The sequence below is a fragment of the Miscanthus floridulus genome, chromosome 4 (genome assembly GCF_019320115.1).
Source record: "Miscanthus floridulus cultivar M001 chromosome 4, ASM1932011v1, whole genome shotgun sequence".
NCBI lineage: Eukaryota > Viridiplantae > Streptophyta > Magnoliopsida > Poales > Poaceae > Miscanthus > Miscanthus floridulus.
In genome coordinates, this window is record NC_089583.1 from 18,573,722 (window position 1) to 18,592,035 (window position 18,314).

The 18,314-nt window shown below is 43.2% G+C and overlaps 1 long non-coding RNA gene across 2 annotated transcripts; it reads left to right on the forward strand.

Annotated features, from left to right (window-relative positions):
- The first annotated feature begins 6,208 nt into the window (after positions 1-6,208).
- LOC136551068 (uncharacterized) lies at positions 6,209-9,076 on the forward strand. 2 transcript variants are annotated; one of them, XR_010782435.1, is made up of 6 exons: positions 6,209-6,529; positions 6,612-6,733; positions 6,882-7,122; positions 7,190-7,246; positions 7,893-7,987; positions 8,534-9,076. It is a non-coding gene; the product is annotated as an uncharacterized lncRNA (long non-coding RNA). The 2 variants fall into 2 exon arrangements; XR_010782434.1 differs by having other exon boundaries at positions 6,211-6,529; positions 6,612-7,122.
- The last annotated feature ends 9,238 nt before the right edge of the window (positions 9,077-18,314 follow it).

Below are 18,314 nucleotides of genomic sequence, written 5' to 3' on the forward strand. Positions count from 1 at the left end.
CACTACATCTTCTTCAGCTTCCCCCATTGCAGTATCATTGAAGGCACAATATTCAGCAATAATGTCATCATCGTCCCATTGTTCTTCTTCACCTTCTTCCATTACAATCCCAGTTTCTCCGTACTTCATCCAACAAATATAGTTTGGTATGAAACCCGACTTCAACAAGTGTGAATGAAGACTCCTTGAGCTAGCATATTCCTTCAAATTCTTACATATGGCACATGGGCAGCACATGAAACCATCGCATTTGTTTGCCTCAGCCACACGTAAGAAAGAATGCACGCCCTCAATGAACTCTTGGGAGCGGCGATCAGCATTGTACATCCAATGCCGGCTCATCTGCATTACATGACATACATACCATATTAAAACCTAGAACATAATTAGTTAATTATACGATATGCATGCCACCACACAAGGTATTAATTTATGAAAGTCTCGCTACAATGTAGATAATCACAACTACCACTAAAAAAACTAAAGTTAAAATGCACTTCAGCAACATAAGGATTTCGTGACCAATCCCAACTAAAACAGACAAATCATGTGTTTGTTCAACATCTATGGGATTCTTCCACAGGATCACTGCCTCATCAGCCACCATAGCCGCCTGTGCAAGAGAGTTTTGCACGTGTTCAACATACTCTTCCTTCCAGTACCAGCCTAAACGTCCAGTGTCATCCCACTGAAATTAAAACAAAAAATTAGAACTTTAATCACAATCATCATGAAAATAAGTATAAATTAACCATAATCATCAAATGCGACAAAATAACTCACATTGCGATCCGGACACTTGTAGAAGATATGGCCCTTGTTGGGACACTCCTTCCTCACCCGGTACTCCATCACAATCTTCTCCTCACACTTGCAGCATGCAATGAGAGGGAGGTCCAGCCTCAGTCGCTTTGGAACCCGATGAGAGGCCAAGGACCTAGAAGTAGTTGCCATCTACTCTCTATACTCATTTTTAATACAATATAAATTTCTCATTTTATAAACAAATAAAATTAAAAAAACTCTAAAATTCTCTATATCTCTAAACCATGAAGTGTGCTATGCATGCTAGAAATGAAAGCTGAATACTAGTTTTGAATAACTACTTTAACCTTCCTTCATCCAAATATGCAAACTTTAAAGTAATTTTGAGCTTAAATGGCTTACAAATAAAAAAATCCACCATAAAAAGACACATATATCTAGTCCACAAAATGAGATATGCTACTGATGAAACATGAGAGTATAAAGTTGGTAACCTTTAGAACTGAAGAATCGATAGAGGAATCGAAGAAATCTTGTGATGATCGGTGATGGGGAGGAAGAGAGGCCAGCGATGAAGCAAGAACACTGAGCTCAAAGTGGCTCGGGCTCGGGGAGGAAGAATGGCTATATAGGAGGGGACCTTTAGTCCCGGTTAGAGACAGAAACTGGGACTAAAGGTCCCTTTCTAGTTCCGGATGGAGCCTCCAGCCGAGACTAGACTTTTACTCCCGGTTGGAGGGACCAACCGGGAGTAAAAGTTAACCTTTAGTCCTGGTTGGTAGCTCCAACCAGGACTAAAGGTCCCCTGTAGCAAAAGCCTACCGCAGTAGCCGTTGGGCAGGGACCTTTAGTCCCGGTTGGAGCTACAAACCGGGACTAAAGGTCTCTCTAGTCCCGGGCGTGAAAAATACCGGGACTAAAGCCAAATTTTGAGCTGGATCAAGGGTCATTTCTCTACTAGTGTGTCCACTTAGGAACCTCATATCCATCTAGTGCTGCTCCTCGTTCCCAACACTAGCACTTTCGTCCTCCTCCTCCTACTCGCCTCCGGAAGGTGCGCGCTACAACCTAAGGCCCAGAAGACTGATGCTTCCAACGAAGGCAAGTTCACATGTGTTTACCTTCCGCATCTTGTACTTCCTGTAATGTGCCTGGTTCATAGCATGTCTTGTATACGTACCGATTATACAAAAGCAGTGTGGACATAATACACTTCCAACAGATGCCCCGCCAACGTGCCACTTGGAACCTTCCCACTACCAAGTTGTTGCTGGACCTCTGTATAGTAGAGAAGGTCAAATGCAACTTCACCCAGAAAGGGTTAACTAGGGAAGGTTGGAGGAACGTGTACCGAGAGCTTAGCAATTCAGGCTTCTCCTACACGAACAGGCAGGTCAACAACAAATTGGGTAGTTTGAAAGACAAGTTCAATACATGGAAAACACTTAATAACCGCACTGGACTCGGGCGTGATCCTTCAACGGGTCGTGTTGTGGGTGATGACGATTGGTTGGACTCAAATGAGGACACTTAGGAAGACCCCCACGATGGCAGCCAAGACGAGGTAATTGATGCAACGATGCATGGGCCTGTTCGTTTGTTACATTTCATCTTGCTTACCGCCTAAACACATTGGTTAACATGACTAATCCTTGCAGGAACCCATTGACCCTCAAGACCTTGCCACATCGCCACCATTCCTAGATGAGCTGTTCACTCTATTCAGGTCCCACACCAGGGACAGGGGGACTTTCATGTGGTCCGGTGGTCTTAATGATGCAGCACGCACTCCACCAAGGACGCCACAACAACACATCGGCCCTTCGAGTGTTGGCACTTCTGCGAAACGGTCAAGCAGGGACCATGTTGTTACGAGCCCTCAGAAAAAGAGGTCTTGCAACTTGGGCGAGTACATGCACAGCTTATCAGAGAGTATTGCTGCAAGGAGTTCCCGTGAGCGAGGCCGAAGCCGTGAACAAGAGGAGCAAAGCGAAATGATGCAGATCCTACGTCAAGATGGTGTGCCAGAAGGGTTAGAGCTGTTTATGATGGTATTACATCTGTTCCAAAAACCGACGTGCTGCACGCAGTTCAAGAACATTGAAGAAAGGGACAATCGCATGAAGTACATCAAGTGGACTTGGAGGCATAGCATGCAGACCGACAACCATTAATAACATGCTTCATGTGTAGTAGTTGAACAATCAGTTTTCAGCATGCTATTTCGTACTTAAATTTTCATCAATGTAACGTTAAGTGCGTCTGGAACTATGTTTGTAATAATCTGCACTGGTTTGTGGACCATATGATGTCATAATCGTGCTACATTATTGTACCATTTAGTGTTTGCTTGAACTACTTGATAGTTACTGTGTTATTTCTATTTTAACCCTTCTCCAACTTGAAGACTGATCGTTTGTTGCTTTCCTGTCTTGCAATAACGGACCTCGGTTAGGCAGCAACTACAACCACGACAATGCACCACTAAGGTTAGGCAACATCTACCTTGTACAATTTGTTGTGGACCAAATGTACAGATTGGTTGGACTCTGCATTAATCTGTATGTAATCTGAGATGGTTGTTTGTTGTTTGTGGTGGTCAATCAGGTTGCTGAAACCATGGCTGACAGCGACGACACCAGTGAACATTCAAGTGACTCAAGCACATATTTTTGGGATGTGGCAGCGCTAGCCGCTGCCTATGGAGGATATGTAGCTGCGATGGAGAGTCAGGTTCCAGTGCACCCTCCTGGGTTAGGTCTCCAAGAACGGAACGGTGCGTCATTTGTCTAGAAAAGCCTAGTTGACCCCAAAAGGTGCAAGACTAACTTTTGCATGTTCCCTGAATCTTTCATGGAGTTGCATAACATTTTAGTTAGTAACCATGGCCTTCAAGCGACTCAGGAAATGGATACCGTAGAGGGGTTACTGATGTTCCTTTGGGCTATGGGCACACAACGATCACAGCGAGATATGGCAGATAGATTTAGTAGGGCATTGGCCACGGTTAGCACCAAGTTTGGTGAAGTGTTGGATGTTGTGGTGTCCTTTTCTAACACGGTTCTAGTGCCTAAAGATAGGCACTACAGAACGATTCATGAAAAATAGTTCAAGTACGCTCCTTTGTTTGATGGTTGCATTGGAGCTATAGATGGCACACACGTTAAGGTACTCGTTGATCGGACCGTACACAATGATTTCATTAATAGGAAGGGCTATACTAGCCAAAATGTGGTAGCAGTATGCGACTTTGAGCAACACTTCACATATGTTGGTGTGGGGATGGCAGGGGCAGTACACGACATGTTCGTCCTTAGGCAGGCGTGGGCAACACCGACTTTTCCGCACCCACCTGAAGGTTAGTTGACTGGCCTGCACTAGTTGCAGTACATTTCTTTGTTGTTGTGCAATATGTTGTGCTTCTGCCTTTGTGAACTTGTTTGGTGTTGTGTAGGTAGGTTCTACTTGGTCGACTCGGGTTACGCAGGAGAATGGGGTTATTTGGGCCCACATCGCAACACCAGGTACCACCTGAAGCAGTTTGAGGACAGGCGGCCCGAGAGATTCGAAGAGGTGTTCAATTTCCATCATGCAAGTCTACGAAATGTGATTGAAAGGGGATTTGGGGTGGTCAAAGCAAGGTGGAAAATTTTGAAAGAAGTGCCTCACTATCCTAGGGAAAAGCAGAACAAAATAATCCTGGCTGCTTTTGGGCTGCATAATTTTTTGCGGGATAAGTTACCACCAAGACCAGTGAGTGCAAATGCTTCTGATGATATGCGTCATGTACGCGATTGGATAACGCTTGGACTAAACGTGTCGAGGAGTGCGGCTGTGAATGGCGGGGAGCAGGTTTGTGGATGGGCTTGCTAATATAGTGTTGTAACCAAGTCTTCACATGTGCATTATATGGGTCAAATCTTATTTTGTGAATGTGCAGGTGCAGCCAGGTGGGTGAGGCGTTGGTGAATGTGGTTTGGAGGATGCCATGACGAAGATGGAAGGTTGGGTATGTGACTTTTGCATGGCTATTTTCGTTTTCCTGTGATTTTGTACCTGACTGGAATTTGTATGTCCATACTGGAATTTGTGGCCTTCCAGTGAATGCATATGGTGTAAGTTTAGGTTAATGAAATGAACTGATGTATGTTTCAGAACATCTGCAATGCAAGCTTACTGCTCCGTTAACTTTACTGAATGCAATGGTCTGTCCTATGAATTCATTCCAACATATGGAAGTATATAACTGCTACAAGTGTATTTGCTTGTGCATAACTGCTACAAGTGTATTAGGCCATTGAACCGGCTTTGCATGAGTGGTTTCTTGTGTCTGTAATCGACTTGTTGTACAAATGAACTTTCCATGACTTGTAAATTGAGTGCATTGGTTACCGGTGCCTTTTTTTTGAATTCAAATCCCTAGAACACCATCCTGTTGGCGCCATTTTTTGAATTCAAATTCGAATTGGCTGCTGACCGGCTGCTGGCCGTTCCGCTGGTTGATTCCAGCTGATTCGGGCACTGTAGCGTACGAGCAGACCCGCCGGAATCAGCCAGAAGTGGACCAGCCGAATCAGCTCGTACGCTACAGTGCCCGGATTATCTATCCATATCTCTTCTCTACCTAATATCTCTGTCTCTACAACCAAAACATACGGATTGTCAATATCTACCCGGCAGGACGAAAACACTCATGCGATCTTTATCCGGCAAGTAAATAATCACCACATGGAGACACCGGAAGACGAGTAAATAAAATCTCCTATATATTTATTTATATAACTAAAAAGAACAAAGCGTGGACACCGTTTTGGTGAGACATTCGAACGTGGATCTATCGTCCAGCCTGCTGCGTTCCCGCGGGCTCGCACCTGACGTCGCATGCCACCCACCATCGGCGCTGCCAGCACCGCCCCTCGCCCTCGCGCCGCCCTCTCCAGTCGTCGTCCTCGCCGCCGGAAATTGGGCCGGATCCGGGGGCGGAAATTGGGCCGGATCCGGGGGCAGTGCTAACGCGCAAGGTTGTTGGGATGGTTTCCTTTATCGGTCGAAATCTCCTGATATTTCCGATATATCTTTTTTATCCGTACGTGCCGATAAAAAAATATCTATCTTTTTCGTACAAATTTTGTTTAAATTTATTTAAATTTACTTAAATTCAAATCAAATTTTATTTGAATTTGGTCTGATATTTCCGATATATCATGTTTATTCTCTTTATCTGTGACCCCCGATAAATTTTAATTTCCGAGAATGAAAACCTAAGGCGGCAGCTTGGCTCCACGGGCAGCCCGACGAGAGGCAACAGCGCGGTGCGGTGGAACCCCTCGATCCATCTCCCCACCGGGCGAGTTTTTTTTTCACCCATGCGGTTTTCTCCACCTTGCGTGGCTGCAGCCGACGGCGGGCGCGCATGTGGCGGCTGGGGATCTGTGTGTGTGCGCTGGTGCTAGACGAGGAGGGCGACAAGAGGCTCTTGGTCCGTGGCGGTGCGACCGCGGCCAATGCCGGGACGCTGCTCCTGTGTAAGGCAACCATCGCGGTCACTGCATCATTGGCGTTGACGTCTGCAAGCATGGGAGCGGGACTTCTGGTGCTGGATGCCTCCACCGCCCGTCGTTTCTCTCACTCCCCCGAATCCCCGATCCATCTGTGTGGAATACCAAGGCACCCGTCCGCCGCCCTACGCCGACGCCGCCGGGACCCGGAGGCAAGTAGCCACGCTAGTCCGGCATGGCCTCCCGACGCCGCCAGGCTTCCCAAGGTAAAACTTTCTCCCGCACAGATCTGTGATTTGTTTTAACGTTTGTACTGATGAGGTGACTGTGGATGGACTGATGTTGTAGGATTGCAGATGAAAGGATTATTGAAATTATTTCTGTGAACTTGTTGTGGATTCAACTGAACCCACATGCTACACGCCAAGTCCGCCCCTGATCTGGGAGCTGGACTTTACGTATGATGGGAGGTGAAATTCTTCGAAAATCCGTTCTTTTGATTTGTGGGCTCGTGAATGGAATCCAGTGGCGGTGATAAGCCCACTGCAATAGATGCTACCGAGTCTGTGTTGGATAAGGACCACTCTGAGCGTTCTGTTACTTCTGCTGGAATCACAGTGATTAGGCAGCCTCGTGGTGTCTCGAGAATATCAGCACTGAGAGTTGGAGTGGAGTCTGAACCCATCAGCTCATGGTTGGCTCCATCAAACCAAGCAAGCTGGACTTCTGGTGCTGGACTAATCTATAAAAAGCCTTCATTGCCGCCTCTAAACTTCTGGTGCTCCAGTTCCCTAGACTTCATGCGTGATCCCGTCCAAGAGGCCGTCACAACGCTGCTGGCATCGCTTTCCAAGCACAGGTGACATATTCATTTGTTTTTTTTTCATTTGAATGGTGAGATTTGGATGGCTGACAGTCTGTTACAGGAAGGAATGATCCTGGTTTCTCTACACCTCCAAGTTGTATGCTAAAATGCCAGTAAGGTGAATTTGTATGAGAAATAATATGCCGTGTCTTTCTATTCTAGCTAATAATATTGAATGGCGATTAGTACGTGCATCTGGTTGTTCTGTATGTTTAATTCAAGACATAAATTGTAGAGATCTATAACTTGTTTGAGGTTGTCTTTGATAACTGTTAGAACATCTCCATCTGCATGCTTCAGTTCCATCTGCATGCTTCTTTTTTCCCTCCGAATATGCACGAGCTATGTATCTTTGTAGCTCTGTAGTGGCATCCATCGATTGAGAAATTGATGCCCACTGATTTCTTATTTTCAGATATAGGGTTTTTTTGTTACTTTAAAATCTGGCTATTTTCATGATTTTCAGTACAATTGTTTTTCATACCACGAAGAAATGAACTTCTTAATTCGTCATATTCTGCGTGTTCTACATCTTCGAAGCAGTCAGTTTCCTATTATTTGCCTCCTATATGAACCATCTTTCAGCCTGTTCGCTTGTTGTATTTAACTTATAAGCCATAGCTTATCAGCCAACAAACATTATTTTTCTCTCACACTAAACCAGCCAACAGTATTTTCAGCCATGGCTTATAAGCCAAACCAGCCCAAACGAACAGGGCCTTTATTTTTACACTATAGCTCTTTGTCTCTCTCTCTCTTTTCAGCTATTTCATATTAGCAAAAAGAAGCGGCAACAATGATTACCTCTCCAAAAATTATTGTCCTGCCTAAGCGCAACATCTCTCTTCAATTTGAGGAGGTAATACTCCTTTCGAAGAGATATCTAAATGTGATTTTTGATATGAAAAAGTTGCAATGGAAGGAGTAGGTATTTTTGTGATGACACATTTAGTTTTCAAGGGTCAAGACATTTAGCAGGCTAATATCTTTCTACAAACAACTTTTCACTATATCCTAGGATAGTCACTTGTGCACATGAGCTACTATGTGTTAGCTCCCCACAAAAAAAACTGTGTTATAAGCTCTTTATATATCTTGGCTAAATGAACTCTCTACAAAAAATTTTATCACACATGCCATATCTAGCAGTCATTATTCTGCAAATATATTTTAAGTTACAACTAACACAGAACATAGTTTCCTGATACTATAATGTCTGCCCGCTGGAGGCTTTGTGTTGCAAACCAATATATATTTTGTTGAATAATGAACATATTGTTTGATCATCAAACTTAATGCATTCTTTTTATTAGTAAAAATACCAACACTGGTGAATGTGAAGTTTCACAGATGCAGGAAAACAGAAGTAATAACATGAACTAACATGTGATGGTTGCACTGTCAGGTATCAAGATCAATTGTTGACTTTTATTTGAAGAAACTGGAGTATAGCTTGGACCCCCTTGTTTCAGCAAGTTGGCCCCCCTATTGCAGTGAAGAGGCCAGCTCTCAGTGCTGAACCATCTATTCAAGTTCACAAGCTGAAGCCAAATGATCTACTTCTGACATTTGCTTCAGACTATCTTTGGAAGCATTTCTTGTTTCTTTCCTGTCGAATCCTATTCTTAATTAGCATTGGTCCCGTTCATGGGAGCAGGGTTAATTTAAGAAATCTGCCATTCGATACTGCAGCGTCGTGAAATAGTTGATTATGGACTAAATGTTAGTCGAGACCAGAGACCATATGTTCTGGCGGCAAACATATTAGATTGAACCCTGAGACTATATACTCTTTTGCAACAGATAAGAGCTTATTTCATAGTATAATAACATTACTTTTTCACGATTCAGTTATTGCGATTTTCAGTTTACTGGCTTGGAGGATATGCCTTTTTGCCTTTTCTGGACATTCTGGTGATGTTCCTAATCTGTTCATCCAGCTATCTACCATGTGCCCCTCCATACTGAAATGTCTATCTTATCCATGTCAAGGGAGTGGCATTTCTCTCCCCATAATGCCTTATCTTGTTTTTCATGTCAAAGTGACAACTTCTCATCTCTCTATGATGTCAGGTTTAATGCAAAGGAATGGGTATATATGTTCTAAAAAAAATAAGATGATCACCCTTGACCAAATGTAATAGTATTTCATTATTTCATTTTTCTCATGTATGTGATGGACAGCCGGCTGGATGTTGTAAAATATATATGGTTGTCGTGGAGATCATTAACAACAGAAACTTATTTGTCCCATGAGAAAGAAAGAGCTGATTGTGTTTTTAATTCATGTTGGTAAATTTAAAATGATGCTTGTGTATCTTTTTTAATCATGTGGTAACACATGGACAATTAACTATTTTTTAAATCCCGTAGCAACACTATGAGGAGAAGCTCGTGCGGGACAAGTAAAATAGGGATTTTTTTTCAGCTCCTTGCGTGGAGGTTACAATCATAAAGAATTGTATTACATGTGGCACCATTGTTTTTGCAATATATAGGCTTACAGTTGAAGGACGATACCGCCAAGGACGACACTTTAATGTCGGTATTTATTTTCACAGTATTGTTATCTTATCGTGCGATCCGTGTATTTTTAATACAAAAGTTTAGCTGTCCCGTAGCAACGCACGAGCACGAACCTAGTTAAAGAGGTGAATTTCTCTCCACCTATTTTTTTTTGTACAGTCCTCCCTAACTAACTCTATAAATGTAAAAATTGTCTAGAAGTCTCCCGTATTATATGTCCTCCCTAACTAACTCTATAAATGTGAAAACTATCTAGAAGTCTCATGTATTATATATATGATATATGCACATAGATAAGGTTACCTTGAGTCCTAGAGAGCTACGAATACTAATCCAAATAGATCCTTTGATCTTGAACAACATAAATAGAAATCTTTATTCAAATTGAAAAAAATAAAAAAATAAAAATCACATAAAGCCTATCCTGAAGTTTCTTTGCATTTATCTTTTTTTCCGCTTTACCGTATCCGATTGGCTTCCATTTTTTCATGGTCCCCTTTTTCCATATCAGATTGCATCTGTCGTTAACTTCTGATTGATTTTTCCGTCCCTTTTTTCTTTTTAACATTAAATATTAAAAAGCAAACGATAGATATAATAATAATATGAGCAGTTGAAAGTCATCTCTTCCTTAAAAATAGAGATTTACACCAATAAAGTTATTGATGCAATTTTGATTAGAAACAAAACTTATTTTATTATAGTCTGATTTAGCCGATGATCCAAATAATTCAAAACAATTTGTTGTCTATATTAGTCTAAATAAATGCGTCTAATATGCATGTACCAATGTAATATTAAAGTGATGATATAAAATTAGCTTATACTATGAATGTCGTAGTTATCATAAAATTAATAAATTATAGCTTTAAAATTTTATAGAAAGAGTGAAACGTAAATATGTATCATTTCAGTTCTCGATTTCCATAAATATTTGATAGCTTGTTCCACCCGTTGCAACGCACGGACACATTTGCTAGTAAATAAATAAATAAACCGCACGGGACAATAAACAGAGGAAAACTCCTCGTCCATCCTTAGCTATTGCGGTAGTTTGATCTAATTAGAATTAGAAAATGGGCGTGGACGTCCAGACACTAGGCCTCCCGTCCTGACGTTTGCGCCGCTGCCCCTCATCCCGCGTCCCGCGCTTGCCTACCCACGTCTTGCTTACTGCGCCCACCGGCAAGTATGTGGGTCTGCTCATGCCAGTGGAGGCCGTCTCCGCCTTCACGCTCCTGACACCGAGGTGACACAGCATAAAAGACGAGGAGAGAGATGCAACACTCGATCTAATTTTAAAACATTTAGATGTAATAATTGCAACATACGTCCAAAAAGAAATGAAACATTTGAAACATTCGTCTGAAACACTTTCAAAAATATCTGAAAAACACTTGAAACCATTGTAAACATCCACAACATCCAGATAAAACATTTGCATCATATGTGTGAAAAATATGCAACGTCCAGATAAACACACATGTAACATGCGTCGAAAAAACAGATGAAACATTGAGAACAAGAGCTTCCAACATATGTGTACAACCATTTCAACAGGTACAACATCCCAATCTACTTGTGCGACATCCGTATGAAACACTTGCAACATACCTCTGAAATATTCGAAATACTTGAAATAGATGCTTGCAACATGCAGTTTCAGCGCAAACATCTCCTTGCTGCTTCGAAAAATGGACGCTCGTCGGTATGTGGAGTTCACCGGAGACAGCGGCCTCGCGCCGTGCCTGACAGGGACGGTAGCCGAGCGCCACGACTCGCAGGCGGCTATGCTCCTGGCAGGGCCGGCAACCGCGCCGCCGCGACTCGCATGCAGCCGCGCGCCGAAACCAGGAGAGGGCAGCCGCGTGCCACATCTGGAAGGGTTGGCAATCAAGTGTCGCATGCAGGAGCGGAGCCGAGCGCCCGCTTGCAGGAGCGGAGCCAGGCGTGTGGGAGTTGATTTTGTTTTTTAGGTGAGCGCCGCATGTAGCAGGGAGTGAAGCGCGACGTCCGACCTTTCAGATGGTAGCATTACCGTTCAAAAATTGCATATTCGCGTTGTTGAGCTTGATCACCTTCCACGCTACGTCGTCTTGGTGCCAGTGCGTAGTCTGTCTGATGGTTTTTTTCTCCAATGGTTTTTAAGATGGTTTCGGCTCGCATGGCGCTACGTCACCTGCCACGCTGGTGGTGGGTCACACGTAAGGATGAAAACGGTCAGAAACGGTAAAAAAAAACTACTAAATTGTTTTCTACTTTTATATTTGAAATACGAAAATGAAAGCGAAAACGGTAAAATCGGACACGAAAACGAACGCGAACTTACGAATTATCGAGAATTTCAAAAACGAACCAATTCGAGCGGATTTATATCGAACACGGTCGATATACAAAAACTCAATACGGAATACCGATCCGTAGACCAAGTGCATGACTAAGTGCATACATGATCAAGTTCAAGTGCATATAATAATTAAGAGTAAAATGCACCACAGGTACTCAAACTATTGTGTGGTTTCCAAATAGGTACTCGAACTGAAAAACCTACCAACTAGGTACTGGATCTATATTTTTTGTCACCAACAGCACAAGATTAGGCCACGCAGGCAACAACAGCTTAGGTGGACAAGCCACGTAGGCACCAGCATCGCAATCGTCATGGGATTTTTGCTGAAACGCCCCCGCCGAACGTGGCCGGTCACTTCTTGGTCCCTAGGTGCAGTACGGCTGAAACCCCTCCCATCCCTGAAGTCTCCCGTGCCGGTCTTCTCTCTCTCGTATTCTCTCGATACACCGCCGCCGCCCGTGAAATCGCCGCCGCCCGGCCCTCCCAGTCTTGCCGCCACCGGCCCCTCCATTCTCACCGCCCCCTCCCCCACAATCTCATCGCCACCCGCCTCCCTCCAGTCTCGCCGCTACCCACCTCCCCATCTCGCTGCGTGCTCATGAGGGGTGTGCTTGGCGGGGGTCAGATGGGGGCAAGAGCGGCCTCGTGAGGGGCGCGGTCGCCACGCTCCGCGAGCGGGTGCCACGAGCAGGCCGAGGCCAAGGACATCATCGCCATCACAAGAATCAGGTGTGTTCGTGTGCCTCCCTCCATGGACAACAAGATTCTGGTAGTAATAAGGAAAATAAAGAGGTTTGGTTGAAGCCGTGGGAGGTGTGGCGCGATGCGGCACGGCACCATGGCCGGTCGCCGGCGATTGGAAGAGGAACCAGCACCTGTTTATGGTAAGTGCCGCAAACTTGGTGTGGTAGTACATGGATTTGATGCATAGATTGGGTTGTCAGGGCAAAGCACTGAACTTTAGGTTTATCTGAATGTTTAGGGCCTGATGATGACGAGTTCTCTGTGGAAATACACCATGGGGGATTTTTCTGTGGGTCTGGTAAAGATTAGATTTATCTTGATGGCAAGGTTGATTGGTTTGACCATATCAAAGAGAAGTATTGGCGTTTTTTCGCAGTTGATGAGATTAGTGTGATGTTAGGTTATGGACTTGACAATGTGGAGGTGTACTGGTTGTTGCCTGAGATGGTTGTGCCTACTGGTTTGAGAATTGTAGACTCAGATGCAGATACACAAATCATGAACCAATTTGCATATAAGATCAAAAACTTTGTGATGTACTTTGATATCTATAATTCATTTGACAAAGACATTGTGTTGAATCCAATTGGTACACTACCCAAAATGTTAAGTCCTAGGAAGGTGCCACCTGAAAGAGATGGTGTGGGCAACAACAACAACAGTGACAATGATGGCAGTATAGATGGGTACTTCTTAGACAGTGACTATGAAGTTGATGATGATGATGATGACCTATTCTATGACAATGTTGATGATGGGGTGGTTGATGAGGGTGCAGCCAAGGGCATTGTAGTCAGCAAAGGGAAGAAGAGAAATGCTCCATATGGTAAAGAGAAGATGGCAACAGTTAGGGAATGGGATGAGCTATCATCTGATGAGGATGAGTTGGAGTTACCAGCTGAGGAAGAGGGCTAGGTTGGGATGAATTTGAAGACCTTCAGGCTAGAGGACCTGCAGAACCCTATTTTCAAAATTGGAATGAAGTTTGCATCAGTACAACTGCTAAGAAAGGCTATTACAGAATACAGTATCAAACATAGGGTGGAGATAAAGATGCCATGGAATGACAATACCAGAATCAAAGCTCATTGTGATGTTGGTTGTCCATGGTACTTGTATGCTTCATTTGATTCTAGGATGGAATGTTTCTTGATCAAATCTTATGTTGGTGATCACCATTGTCAGAAGAAATGGGTGCTTAAGAGGTGCACTGCAAAATGGCTAGCTAACAAGTACTTGGACAAGTTTAGGGCTGATGAGAAGATGAGCCTGACCAATTTTGGAAGGACAGTTCAGTTGGAGTTGAACTTGACCCCCTCTAGGATGAAGCTGAGTAGGGCAAGAAGGATGGCATGGAACATCATTTATGGAGATGAAGTGCAACAATTCAATCTTCTTTGGAACTATGGTCATGAACTCAGGAAGTCAAATCCAGGTAGTAGCTTCTTTCTGAACTTGCTTGATGGCTACTTCAGTTCACTTTATGTGTCTTTCGATGCTTGTAAGAGGGGTTTCCTCAGTGGATGCAGGCCAGTGATATGTCTAGATGGCTGCCACATCAATACTAAATTTGGGGGACAGCTACTCACTGTTGTAGGCATAGACCCAAATGATTTTATCTTTCCTGTAGCCATGGCAGTGGTAGAGGTAGAGTGTCTAGCATCATGGAAGTGGTTCCTAGAGACACTAAAATAGGATCTTGGCATAGACAACACCACTCCTTGGACCATAATGATAGATAAACAAAAAGGACTAATCCCTGCTGTCCAGCAAGTTTTCCCTGACTCTGAGCATAGGTTCTGTGTTAGGCATCTGTACTCAAACTTCCAAGGCCACTTCAAAGGGGAAAACTTGAAGAATGAACTGTGGGCATGTGCTAGAGCAAGTACAGTAACAAGGTGGAACCAGGAAATGGAGAAAATGAAAGTGCTCAACAAGGATGCCTATGCATGGTTAGAGAAGATGCCACCAAACACTTGGGTTAGAGCGTTTTTCAGTGAGTACCCAAAATGTGATATCCTGTTAAACAACACTTGTGAAGTTTTCAACAATTACATCTTGGAAGCTAGAAAACTACCTATCTTGACCATGATACAGAAGATCAAGTCCCAACTAATGATCAGGCATTACAATAAACAGAAAGAAGTGACTGAGAAATGGGTAGGAATGGCCATATGCCCAAAGATCAGGAAAAAGTTAGCTAGGCATGCTGATTTCTCCAACACATGCTATCCTATACCAAGTGGGAATGGTATCTTTGAAGTTCATGACCGAGAGTGGCAGTATGTGGTTGATCTTATGGGCAAAAATTGTGAATGCAGAAGGTGGCAGTTGACAGGCATACCTTGCAGCCATGCCATTTCTTGTCTGAAGCATGAAAGAATCCTAGAAGATTCAGTGCTCCCAAATTGTTACTCCATTGATGCATTCAAAAATGCATATGGCTGCAACATATATCCATGTTCTGAAAAATCTTCCTGGGAGAATGTTGGAGGTCCAGAAGTGCAGCCACCTAAGTATGAGAAGAGGGTAGGCAGACCACCTAAGGCAAGAAAAAGGGCAGCACATGAAGTTCAAGGTCCTAATGGACCAAGGCTATCCAAACATGGAGTAATCATGCACTGCAGCCATTGTGGACAAACTGGTCATAACTCAGCTAGGTGTGAAGCAAAGAAGGCAGGCCTACCAGCTATTAAGAAAACAAAAAAACCAACTAGAACTGCTACTACAACTACAACTGAGCTAGAGCAACAACCAAGTTATGAGGTGAGTCATTCCCAGGTATGTGCACAGCCACAACCATACATTTTACATGTGCAAATGTAACTATCTAACTTTATTATTGGTTTAGGAGGTGATTAACCTAGTTGAGGTACCAGTAATGTCCCAAGTAGAGAACCCCATGCTGTCACAACTACTAGATGAGGTACCAGTAATGTTCATTTCAGTTTCAGTCACAACCATTTATTACTGGCATATCACAAAACTGATGTAACCTATTGTATTCAGGCTTCACAAAACATGAGGCACATTCCATCTACTTCACCATTGCCAGACTCTACCTACATCATTTCCAATCTCCCACCAGCAAGGCATACTCCACTTACAACAGCAACAAAGACTGGAAGGACCTCAAGGACCAAGATAGTGAAGAACAACGGTGCTGCCCCTAGTAAGAAGACAGGTAAGACCAAGAGAGGTCAATCTGGACAGTAGGATAGCCCAGACAACACTTTACGTAGTCTTTTGTGTAGGAAATATAGTTGCCTTTTGTCCAGCAACTATACGTTGCCTTTTGTCCAGCAACTATAGTTGCCTTTTGTGTAGTGATCTCATATAGGTATAGATCATTTGCAGCAACTTGCTGTTTTCTTAGCATATGTAATGGAAGCAACAAAACAATTCCTAGTTTGCTGATGACATCTTGGCTGTAATGACCACAACTGTGAAAATAAATGGTTTCTCAGTCAATATATGTCACTGTGAATGGATGGATGGTTCGGATGGTGTGTTCTCTTAGCATATAAAATGGGACCTATGAATGTGAATGGATGGTTAGGTTGGGTGGTTTTCTTAGCATATGTAATGATCTGTGAATGTGAATGGATGGTTTGGCTGGGGTTTTTAGCAAAATGGGCGTCCAGGGTGGCTTGGACATGAGCTGATGTTGCCTACGTGGCCAAGTTAGTACTGCTGGTGACCAAAAAATATAGATCGAGTACCTAGTAGGTAGGTTTTTCAGTTCGAGTACCTATTTAGAAACCACACAATAGTTTGAGTACCTATGGTGCATTTTACTCAATAATTAACAAGTGCATATTATAGAAACATGAACTCGAACTGAGTCAGAATAATTTTATTAATCTTTTTAGAATAGATGTAGTATTTTATTTTAAAGATTTATTCAGATTTTTCTTTTGAGTAACAAAGATTTATTCGGCTGATGCAAAAACTATCAAATGATTGACTTTGCAGGTGGGGGTTAAATCGATGAGCTTGATGGGCTATGGTCCAGGTGGACTTTCGTGTAGATGCTGCTGGTTTCCTGACATTTAGCACCATCTCGTGAGGTGAAGAGAGATGAGGCTGGTCATCGTCTATAAGAGAGGACAGCTGACCACCTGTAGAAAGAACATAGCTACGTGGTGAACAACCTGTAATTGGGCTGTATGACCTGTGCAGTTGGCCAAATTCAGTTTAAACCGAATTTTCAATTCGGAATATTTCAAATTAAAAGTAGAAAAGTAGAAAACGGTCGAAAAATGTTTAAACCGTTTTCTACTTTTACATTTGAAATACGAAACATCTGAAATGCGAAAGCGAAAACGGTAAAGTCGGACAAGAAAATGCGGATTCGATCGGATTAAATATAGAAAACGGTGCGGTTCGGTTCGGGATATTTCCGTTCCGTTTTCATCCTTAGTCACACGTGTTAGTCTCATCACACACACTCTCTCTCCTTTCTTCCCTTAGCGCCCTGTGCATGCTGGCAGCTAGCTGAATGCCAAAACTAAAACTAAAATCAACGACAGCGCCGTCATTGTTGCCATCGATCCCGTTGGGCCATAGCGGACGCGGGGTCAAGTTGCGACCGGTGGGAGGAGGTCCTTAACAGACCTTACCCATCCATTGTCGTGGAGCTCCCCTTCACCGACCATGTAACCGACCTAGGCGCACAGTGCGTCGATGCCCTCGACTCACTGTCCTCCTTCATGGTTTTCGTCCAGTCCATCCTGTTGCTATGATTGTTGCTCGATGAGGCGCTCACCTCTAGCGTCATCATGGGCGATGCACTCTTATACTAGGCACGCAGAGAGGAGGACGCCTGGGCGGTTACAACGGCACACGTACCCACTGCCTTATACCCCCATAAACCCAACCAGCTCAAGCCCCCTTTTCCTCACGTTTGCCTCTATAACCTCGAGGACTCCTATCTAATGGTGACGGGCTCTACACCCCTCTCCCTCTCCATCTCCACGCTACCCACGCAGCTCTGGGCTGTGGCGGCGGTGCCAGCGGGCACACGCTTCACCGTGCGGGCTGATTATGGTGTGTGCCAAGATCCGGAACATCTTCTTGCCGGGGTTGAGCTCCAGTGCTCCACCATGACTGTGACTATGACATTGAATTTAATATTCCTATATAAAATATTAAGTTTATTTTTTCAACATTTTTATATATTATATTGAATACTTAATTTTTTTTGTTTTTGTATATTCTTTATATAAACTTTAATTTATTAGTCGCTTGAGAAATGTTATTATATATAATTGAAATAATTATTTGTTTATATATTTTCATACCAATATAATTATTGATCAAAATATTTTTTTAATAAATACCTTGTTTTTTATGAGTCATATCTGTCTTCATGTGTTATATATACTTGTACTTTAATCTCTACCTGCATAGTACTTTTAATACTATTGATAAAAAGATAGATACTTGATCATAAATTAAATCGAGTAAATAACTTAACATGAATTTGAATCTGAACTATCCGTTTAAATGGGGAAATTTTCTCGTGTGGTCGAAAGTAAAACTCCCGTCTGCTTCCTCGTACCGT